Source organism: Pocillopora verrucosa, chromosome 7 (genome assembly GCF_036669915.1).
Source record: "Pocillopora verrucosa isolate sample1 chromosome 7, ASM3666991v2, whole genome shotgun sequence".
In the NCBI taxonomy this organism is placed as follows: domain Eukaryota; kingdom Metazoa; phylum Cnidaria; class Anthozoa; order Scleractinia; family Pocilloporidae; genus Pocillopora; species Pocillopora verrucosa.
This window is the reverse complement of record NC_089318.1, coordinates 6,796,251-6,806,743: the sequence shown is the minus strand read 5'-3', so window position 1 is coordinate 6,806,743 and position 10,493 is coordinate 6,796,251. Positions and strand designations below refer to the sequence as shown.

General features: G+C 39.0%; 1 long non-coding RNA gene across 1 annotated transcript; it reads right to left on the bottom strand.

Moving 5' to 3' along the window:
* Positions 1 to 4,626: 4,626 nt before the first annotated feature.
* Positions 4,627 to 6,897, bottom strand: LOC136282665 (uncharacterized). The gene is made up of 3 exons (XR_010718342.1): positions 6,689 to 6,897; positions 5,046 to 5,330; positions 4,627 to 4,797 (listed from the first exon to the last, which is right to left on the bottom strand). It is a non-coding gene; the product is annotated as an uncharacterized lncRNA (long non-coding RNA).
* Between the last annotated feature and the right edge of the window lie 3,596 nt (positions 6,898 to 10,493).

Sequence of the window (10,493 nt, the reverse complement as noted above, 5' to 3'; positions counted from 1 at the left end):
TCTTGAAATTTGTTAAAAATAGACTGCGCGCGTGATTTGCCTTCGTATAAATTTTGCCCTTTATTGATAAACAAGTAATCCCATGAGACTCCGTACTATTAAGGATTAATTGCACTTGAGTTTTCAAAATTTTCCAAATTGCCCTCGTCCCTTCGCGACTCGGGCAATTTTGGAAAATTTTGAAAACTCTCGTGCAATTAATCCTTAATAGTACTTGGCCTCATGTGATTACCTATACAAATCACTCGCTTCGGGCTCTTAGGGAGCTCAGAAGGAAAATTAGTAAATTAAATTTCCGCCCCCATAGTTCAGAAAGTTGAAAGTTGCTTTCGTAGCTATCGACGTGAGGGAGCTCAGAGGGAAAATTAATAAGTTAAATTTCTGCCCACACAGTTCTGAAAGTTGAAAGTAAAACGACCGCGATCTGACTTGCATACCAGCACAAGCTTTATATATGCATTTCAAACAAGTCCTTTTATTTGCTAAAGGACATTTTCCCTCTGAGCTCCCTCACGTCGATAGCTACGTAGCAGTTTTTCTCGCCCAGAGAAAATCGATCGATGCAAAGGCCTATCTCAGTTTCGCATTTTACGCGAAACTGATAAATATAGATATTGAAATAGAGGAAATGGAGTTGTTTGAATTATAGCCCCGGATTACCGCGGATAACCCCTACGTAAATAAACTCTTCGTTCTGGGGTTAACATGAACTCTGCCTGAACAAGTATTCCTTTACGCAAAGGTAAACAATTGTGCATGGCTATTTTAGGAAAAGATGCGCTTTTTCTTCTTTCTTTGAGAATATTGCCTCAAGGGGACACACTCTAATAAGTATTTTACGTGGAATCATTTCGTGACGCCAACGTAAGGTTGGTTGAGACTGGATGAATCTCTAATAATCTCGGCCTTTTCATGTATGAGGATTAACAAATTCCTCGTCACGATTTTGTGACTACGCTTGGCATGGTTTTCTACTTCTCCTGTTTGGAAATCTAATCCCACCTTTCAGCTTTACATATAAAAAAATCATCAAAGATTGAATTTCCGCTTTACTTCAAGGTGCTGGGAGGACACCATATTTGACCTTCATTACCGCTTGTGACGTTAAGGCTGGGTCTGAAACAAATATTATCTGTCAGGGGAGGGGTTAGTAAGGGCGCTTATATTTTTAGGAAATAAATTCTTGTACGGGAGTTTTAATTCTACCTTAAAAACAGTATGTTGCCCTCTTTTAATATTTTATGAAGAAATATGTGAAAAATGTATTTCCGCGGTAAATCATGCAACTCTTTAAAATCGAAATAAATTTGATCTGAGCCCCTCTCCCTAAGGGGAAATTGGGTCCTTTCTAAGGAAATGACGTAACGTATGAAGATTAGTCAGTATTTCAGCATTAACCTGAGTGGTACCGTCGAGCGTTGAAACACGCTCTTTTTGGTTCATGGTGTTGTAGGGGCAATACTTTTACTGCAGGGTTTTTCAGATTTTAGATCGAAAGAGTTTTTTTGGTGATAGAAAATGCCGCTCGCTCCTATGGAGAGTTGTGGACATCGAGTAACAATCACGTCTTTCTGTTTCTGCTTCAGTTGTAACTGGATCTGTGGCTGAGATATTGCCGTCAATTCTATGGAATTCTGAAAATTCATTGTAAGTTTATTTAATAGTATTCTATCATCAACATTTATTTTACGTGAAAACAGAAATTGAAGCCAAGTTCTTGATTCAAAGCTAACAATTTATGGACAAGACCGTTGACAGCTCATTATCATTTCGTTTCACAGTGACGTTTTTTTTACTTGTCATCGTGCTGAAGTTAAAACTAAGGAACAAAAAAAGCGTTAAAAAAACGACAAGCAAACGCTATACTAGAAAAGGGAAGTCCCCTTGCGGCTCTTACTGTGGCAGACCTCTTAGAGGACTTGATCGAAATTCGTGTTAGGGGGCAAGCACAACATTGCGGTTCACCTGGCAACGTTTTGATCGTTAAAAATTTATTTTGTCCTGGCCTGAAACAAGATCCTAAATACTATTTTCAAATGATCACCTCTAGACTTAATCATTTTATCTGAAAATCGTTTCAAGGTGCTCTCCTAGATTGTAGGGTTAGGAAACATTATACCTTATTTAAGGTTCGTAGACATTTGATTACATAAGTCTTGGTAACAAATAAACCGTAAAACAAACCAAGCAAACGAAACAAAGAAAATCCATCATGGCACCGTCCCGTTCCGCTCGTTGCTGCCACAACTGCATCAAGACAAAGTGGTTCTTGACAACGAAAAACATCATTGAGAACAAAATAAAGAGACAGGCGAGGCTCACGATCTCAGTTATTGACACTGTACTAAACTGTAAATCTCTGACTGAAATCTTCTATCCAGAGCAATAAATAGAGCTTCTGCTCGTAAAAGGAACCAAGTAGAAGTGGTCAACTTAATGAACCTTGGATGTATTTTTTTAGTTGTATATAGCAGTGCCTCGAGAGGATTAGAATATCCACGCGACCATTGTGTCAAAAAGAAAGTCAATTAAAACATCAGTTTATTTTTTCCTTTCGCGTGCTTTGTTAATACAAATTAAATCCATTGGCATTAAAACAACTGTTTCCTTACTCGGAAGTGGTTAGATCAAATGACCACCACAAACCGTATAATATCAAGCCAAGCTTTAATAATTATTCGATCTAAAAGAAATACATTTATAATTCGTAATTAGAACAAACGCAAATCAAGTCTTTATCTTATAACTAAACTAAAAAACTTCAGTATAAACTTACTTCTGTGGCGGGTCGTTACAACAGTCTCACTTTACGGGTTAGCAATAAAATGATTAAGTCACGTAAATAATCTCGCAGAAAAAAATGTATAGGGGGCGAGGAGCTTTCGTCGAAACAGGAAGATATTGATCGAACATTTCCACCAATTACATCAGCGAGATTTCCGTTATAAAATTATGAAGTGGCGTAAACGATTTCTCAGAAACAAGAATGGATAACGGGAGGAAAGTTTTCGTCAAAATGAATGCAATGAATACAACATATTATAGAGGTCTGTATAAACCGAAAACAGCGTTATAGTTTAAATGTCGAAGCAGTGTGTGACTACTGTTATCAGTTAATTGATGTCAAATTATTTCTTGGAAAGTGGAAGAATTATATTCCTTCTATGCCTAAGGAAATAAAGGAGGATGAGGACATCATCCCAGTCTTTTTACACAGAGATCCTGCCTACCCACTCATGTCCTTTTGGATGAAAGAGTATGCTAGTACTGTCCAAGAACAATATTTTGGTATCTTCTTCTGTAGAGCAAGAATAGATATTGAGTGTGCATTTGGCCATTTACAGGGATGGTCTAGTGCATTACTACGACCACTGGATATAAACCTTGCAGAACTTACTATTGTTATCTATGCATGTTTTGTTCAGTATAAATTTTTGTGAAATCAGCAAAGAGTCTGTATAAGAAGACAGAATAGCTGCGGTCATTGCATATGACAAGGATTCTCTTCTATTTTCTCTCTTATGTTTTCTAAGTTTGTCATCAAGAAGAGCTCTTATTTCAGCTGTTTTCTTTTGTCTATCAACACTCAAACTTGAAGATGAGTACGGACTATCCAGGAACAGATCGCAGTGCTCACTAGTTGGCATCGCCTCAGAATTTACCAAGTCAGTATTTGCTGTACCATCAGTGGAGGGAGAGCTTTGGGCAGAAATATTAGATAATTCAAGACCTATGAAAACGCTGGCGTGGAAGCAAAGAAAACAATGCGTTTTTGATAAAATGAAAATGGAGCATCTTGAAAACGCATTAGTGGGGAAGGGGTTTAATTTGCGGCTTGTGTACTGAAGCCGTCGGATGCCGAGTTCAGTATTGTCCATATGCTGTACAATAAATACATTTTACCGAACGTTTTGCTGTATAGTATAGCTGTGAATTTTTTACGAGCTGTGCTGTATTTGAGACGAGCTCGCCGGTTGAATCACTGAAACGAGTGAAAATGCTATGTGATATTGCACACCAAGACGTTTAGGAAACAATTGTTACCTAGACTACAAGTAGACCTCCAACCGGGAAAAGTTTCCAAGCAGCGGTGAGTAATTATTAATTTTCTTGGAATATTCGCTAAACTATTTAATTGTATCAGGCCTCAGCGACTCGAGCAAGAATGATGTTCTTTTCAAAATAAGATCAAAATAGAAGCTACAAAAATACCGGGCCAGAGAGCGACATAAAATGGAAAACTGACGAACGGATTTAAAGGCAGTTACAAAAATTGAAAGGCTTCTACTCCTGTCACTTAATTTTGTAAGGGGTCATGAAGCACACCCTTTGTTTCCGTTTCACTTTAGAATACAATAGAAGCATAGCATGACCAAAACAACTCGTCTGCTGTTATTTAATCCGGAAATTTATTTCCGACAAAACTTAGCAATAATCATTGTAAGTCGTCAACGTACCTGATCGATACCTCAACTTATTCCCACTAATTATAATTTTTGAAACAATGAATAAGACCAACATCTTCGTGAAATAAATTTTAATGGATATATTACAGATATCTCAAACAGTTCAATGATTATGGAACTATATTGAAACTCAAAGAATACAAACTGAGATGCCCTTAAAAGACCTTGAGACCCTATTTGACAAGAACGGATAACAACGCGAGCCGAGCGCACTCAAATCTATTTTTATATAGTATTTTCCTAATGTCTTCAATTTTTTCTCCTCTCTAAAATGATGAATGTTAAAAAAGCAACGGATACATGATGTAGAAGGGTCAGCTCTGGAAAAGACCTGTTGGGATGAAAATGTGCAATTAAAATGATTGCATAATCTCTGCCTTTTTTCTTCTTTTAATTTTTTTATTTCTGCTTGCTCTGGAGAGCGTATATTCAAAGCAGTGACTGAAAATGTAAATATCTTATCAAGCGATAAAATAAGTCATTTTCAACATCTAAAAAACTGGTGATAGGAGTAGCTTGACAGAGCAGCGCAGGAAATTGGAAAAAGGAGCGTAAAACTAATTGATTAATTTCTCTTACCTTTTTTGAAATGAGTTATTCATCGTTTTCTCGGGGAAGTGGGCGATTTGCCATTCTTTGATGAAAAAATGTACTTGGCTCCATAGCCATACGCTGTGTACCGATCGCTGTCCCGATGTAGTAATCTCCTCCTGACTCCAGAACACCTCTCTGATGCGGTATAACATGCATCCCTATGGGAGCCATCTCACTTACTCTAGGCTGTAGACGCGTATTAGCTGTCGGGCTCGCTCTGTCTTGTACATCCATCATGGCACCGTCCTTTTCCGCTCGTTGCTGCCACAACTGCATCAAGACAAAGTGGTTCTTGACGACGAAAAACATTGTTAAGAACAAAATAAAAAGACAGGCAAGGCTCACGATCTCAATTACTGACATAGTACTAAACTGTAAATCTCTGATTGAAGTCGTCTATCCAAAGCAGTAGATGGAGCTTCTGCCCGTGAAAGGAACCAAGTAGAAGTGATCTACTCAGTGAACCTTGGATGTTTTTGTTTTAGCTGTATATGGCATGCGTCATACAATAAAAACATTCGCGTGATCATCGTCTGGAAAAACAAGTCAATCAAGACATCAGTCGACCGCCCGACATCAGTCTTTCCAGGTGTGCGTTGAAGCAAACTCGAGGAAATCCTTAACCTTAACCCTTATGCAGTTTCAGCTTTTAATTCAAATGAAATTTGCTTCTAGAAAGGCATGAGGGACGCATTTAAAATTCTGTGAAAACTTCATCCCTTCACAAAATAATTGTTTTTTTCCGTGTCTTGAAACTACTTTTAAAAGCCGCCATTTGAAAAGGTTACGGGCTAAGTTAGAACTGAAATCTGTACAAAAAAGTTTGACGAAACTAAAGCGTTAAAAGAAGGGGTAAGTCTATCATTTTACGTCAACACAGCCATGTCTATTTAAGCTTTGCGATGAAAGATTAACTTATGTGCGGCCGTCACCACCAAAAATACAAGGATGTCAAATAGAGTCAAGTTAGAACTAAAATCTGTACAAAAAAGTTTGACGAAACTAAAGCGTTAAAAGAAGGGGTAAGTATGGGCGGCCGTCACCACCAAAAATACAAGGATGTCAAATAGATCAGCAAATACAAAGATGGTGTAAGGATCAGCTGCAGGATAGCATAGCTAATAAAGGAATGGCATGGCCAAATTATAGACAGTCTAGTTTTCCTTCGTGAAAACATGAATAAACATGTACCATTCGATGGTACCGCTGTACCATTCGACATTCGTAATGTCGAATGGTACAGCGTACATACAAACAGCGTAGCGTTGCGTGAAGTGGCTTAGCATAATGTCGAATGGTACAGCGTACACACAAATGGTGTAGCGTTGCGTGAAATGGCTCAGCGTAATGTAGAATGGTACATCGTAGACACAAATAGTGTCGAATAGCTTTGCAAAACATCAGACGCTCTATCTGAACATTAAATTGCTTAGTATTACTTGAAATATTTCGAATCGCGAGCGAATCGTCGTGGCGTGACGTGAAGGCCATGCCATTCCTTTATTAGCTATGCTATCCTGCAGCTGATCCTTAAGCCATCTTTGTATTTGCTGATCTATACGACATCCTTGTATTTTTGGTGGTAACGGCCGCCAAGGCATCTCGCCGAAACCACCAAAAATACAAACCGCAAATGGAACAGCGATCTGCTGGGGGCATGACGTCATCGAATGTGAAGACTGACACGAAACCATTACATCACTTCGCTTTGCCGTAAAACAGAGCCAATTCGGTAAGTTTCTCCTATTTTTTCACTGCTGATATTGCACTTATTCGTTGTCGTTCATGAAAGCGTCAATTAAAATAGCAACGAGACTGAATTCTACCACGGTTTGCCGGCCTCTTGGTTTACCACAGTTTTCCTCCGCCACAAAATGGAAAAATTGCGCAATAGTACCCAGAGGTCATTGGGCCCTCAACACCATGACAACTAACTATGATCATACACTGTTTGTAGGTACGCTGTACCATTCGACATTACGCTGAGCCACTTCACGCAACGCTACGCTGTTTGTATGTACGCTGTATCATTCGACATTACGCTAAGCCATTTCACGCAACGCTACACTGTTTGTAGGTACGCTGTACCATTCGACATTACGCTGAGCCATTTCACACAACGCTACACTGTTTTTATGTACGCTGTACCATTGACATTACGCTGAGCCATTTCCCGCAGCGCTACACCATATGTGTGTACGCTGTACCATTCTAAATTAGGCTGAGCCATTTGACGCAACGCTACACCGTTTGTGCGTACGCTGTGCTACTCGACGTTACCCTGAGTCGTTTAACGCAACGCTACACCGTTTGAGTACTGTATTGCAAATGATTGCTAAGCTATTCGTAATTGAGCTAGTCCATTTCACAATCTCATGTTCCAACTCAACATGGGCTACTAGACCGTTTCTCATTTGGCTAAACTATTCATGTTTAGGGTGTTCTGTTTCAAGAAGGAAAACTAGTCTGTCTATAATTTGGCCATGCCATTCCTTTATTAGCTATGCTATCCTGCAGCTGATCCTTACACCATCTTTGTATTTGCTGATCTATTTGACATCCTTGTATTTTTGGTGGTGACGGCCGCCCATAGTTCCGTTCTCAAACCACGCAAATTATGGAGATTTTACGTTGTTGTTTGCCCAGGACAACTTAGAAAAGTACAAAGGTCTAAAACGCTCGTGCTGAGCTATTGTTGCACCTAGTAGATCTCCTTTACTTTTTGTCACGTCCTCGTTGCCTTCACCGTTGTGGTTTGCTAAAGGTACCTGTAAGTAAACGAAAACTGAAGCTTCCATAGATCTGAATGAGATTATGGAAAATCCATCTCTCAATATCATTTGGATTAGTCGAGAACGTTATTTGAGATGTGGTGTGCTATTTTAGGGCCGGATGGATTGGAATGCCAATGTGGTTTACACCCCTTCATACCCTTATTTGTAACATAAACAAAATATGGTGAGATAATAATTACACAGCAATCTTCCTAAGTGATTTTAATGCAAACAGGAACCTATGTGGTTTGTTACATCAGGATGTGTGGAATAACAAGGTAGTTACATCTTTGAAGAACTTGAATGTAACTCACAGGAAATTATATTTTTTACAAGAACAAGTGCGTGCATAGTGCCCAAACCAGAAGCGTGTTTCTCGGTGGATGAAAACAGGACGTTGAGGATCATGACACTGGTATGAGGAACTCTTGCAAGTATGCGAAGTACAGGAAGCTATTAGGAACTTAGAAACACGATTGACATGTTTTACCGGGTACTTTGTGCATTATCATCATGCTATTGCGCTTTGGAGAAAGGCAAAAAAGAAGAGGGAATTCAAATACAAGACTTCCTGCTACTTGTTATAAGGTTGAATTGATTTCCGCTTGAGTTCTAGCTTGAAATTCCCCACGTTATAATGTATTCAGAAGGATATGGAAAGCTAAAGTCAAATATTGGGTAAAACTTTAGAAGGAATCGTATTATAATAAAGAAGAAGTTAGGATTCATGTGATGATTTCGTAGGTCAACCTAACAGATAATATCTAAATTTAGCAGAACCACAAAATAAACAAACAATTGTGGAAGGATACAGAAGCGCGACGTGCAGCCGTTTCCCTCTTTGAACTAGCGTCTGACATTTGAATAAACCCTCCGCAGAGTTGAGGATCAAAACATTCTTTCTTGTAATCGTTTAGAGACTCACCAAAAAGTAATCTCACGTCTATTTTCTTCACAACAAAACAAGCCTTGCACAGGATTTGCGTCGAGTGGGTCAACATGCGAATCAAAACAAACATGAACTGAATGCTTTTTTTTGCTGTATTGAATATAAAGTGGCGTGTCATTTTTTCGTGATTTGATAGTGAGTAAAACTGTTACACGTAGGCCTCGAGTAGGTCTGTATTTCTCAACTATAGGCTAACGGTAAGTTCCTGAAAATTAACTCTCTGATACCCATGGAAAGACGGAATCGGTCAGATCATGAACCAACCGTAATCGTTTTTTCACCTGAAAGCTCTTTTAATCAAACTGTAAACGATAGTTATCTGCTCCTAGCGTTAACTTCTAAGAAACCGCAGGCCGAGGAAATAAGACCTCACCTATCGGACACGTTCTGTCGTCATGATATTGCGGGCGTGAGCCACAAGATCAGTAGGTCTTCGTGAGAAATTGAATTTTTAATTTGAGACAGAGACAAATCAGGTACGATAGAAATTGGATTTTCATTGTATTCTCCTTTCCATTCTTTGCCCTATGTTCAAGATGCCGGGTCAGTTAAAGTCTGTTATCTCACGATTTTTATTTCAAATATTTTGTGGGTATATTACATTTCAAGCCAACAAATAACTCTATTCACCGGTATTTTATGAAAGCATATGCATGGCTAGTCTGAGAAGTGGCAACATTGGAATCTCGCCATTTAATTTTGTACCAAACATTATATTTTTTTCAGCGCGAAGGCTTCTCATCGTTGAATCCTTTAATGATATTTTGTTAATCCAATATAACTTTTTTTTTTCGTTGTCGGAGACTGCGTGATTACTTGCGTGACGTTAATTTTGTCAATAACATTATCGTGGAGTTTCTAATTTGTACATGATTGACGTAACCTCGAATAACCTTTTTCATAGTGCTTAGCAACGATCAATCACAATGTAGAGAATGTAGTATAAGAATTAGGATCTCGTTTCAAGTTGCCAGAGTAGCTCTCTACACGCCTGCTGTAACTGAGTGAATACGCGAGAACGATTAAACAGTTAAACTCAGTCGAGTCTGTTGATTGAGTCCAGTACGTCAGAAGACCGGTTATCCCTAGTAAACGGGGCAAAGTTTACGAAATTCGTCTTGCGTGTTGGAACACAGTAACCTCAACCTCACATCTCTCACTCCTACGGTAGACCTTAGAACCTGAATGTACTACACTCGACCTAGCAATGAAATAACAAAAAACAGGCAAAACAAAACCACACTGTTGCAGACAAGTGACACTGGAGAGAGTGAGAAAGAAATGTCCGTAGGAAGAGGGGGCCCGGAAAGTCCGTGACCCACCCTTTTTTTTTGGTAAAAACGAAGAAGCGGACAAATGAGCTGGCACCATTTGCACGGTTCCTTGTGTTAGATGAAATTTAATCCTTGTTTAGTCAGCATTCTATCCACTGCTATTCTTCGACCCAAAAAAATCAAAAAGAAATATGCGGGACGCGTCGCGTGAGATTTACGTTTGGTGATAAACTAGGTTGTAAAGCAAGACAAGGGATTTGACTATTATCAGTTCGTTTAGAGGTGTTAAAGACTTTTGGCTTATCAGAGCTTTCAGATGCTAGTAATAACATACTTATAACTGGGATGGAGTACATAAAACATGATTGGTTCCAACCTACAAGTTCTCTTTATACCTACCCCGAAAACTTAAAGAGATGTAAAGCGGCTTTTGCCG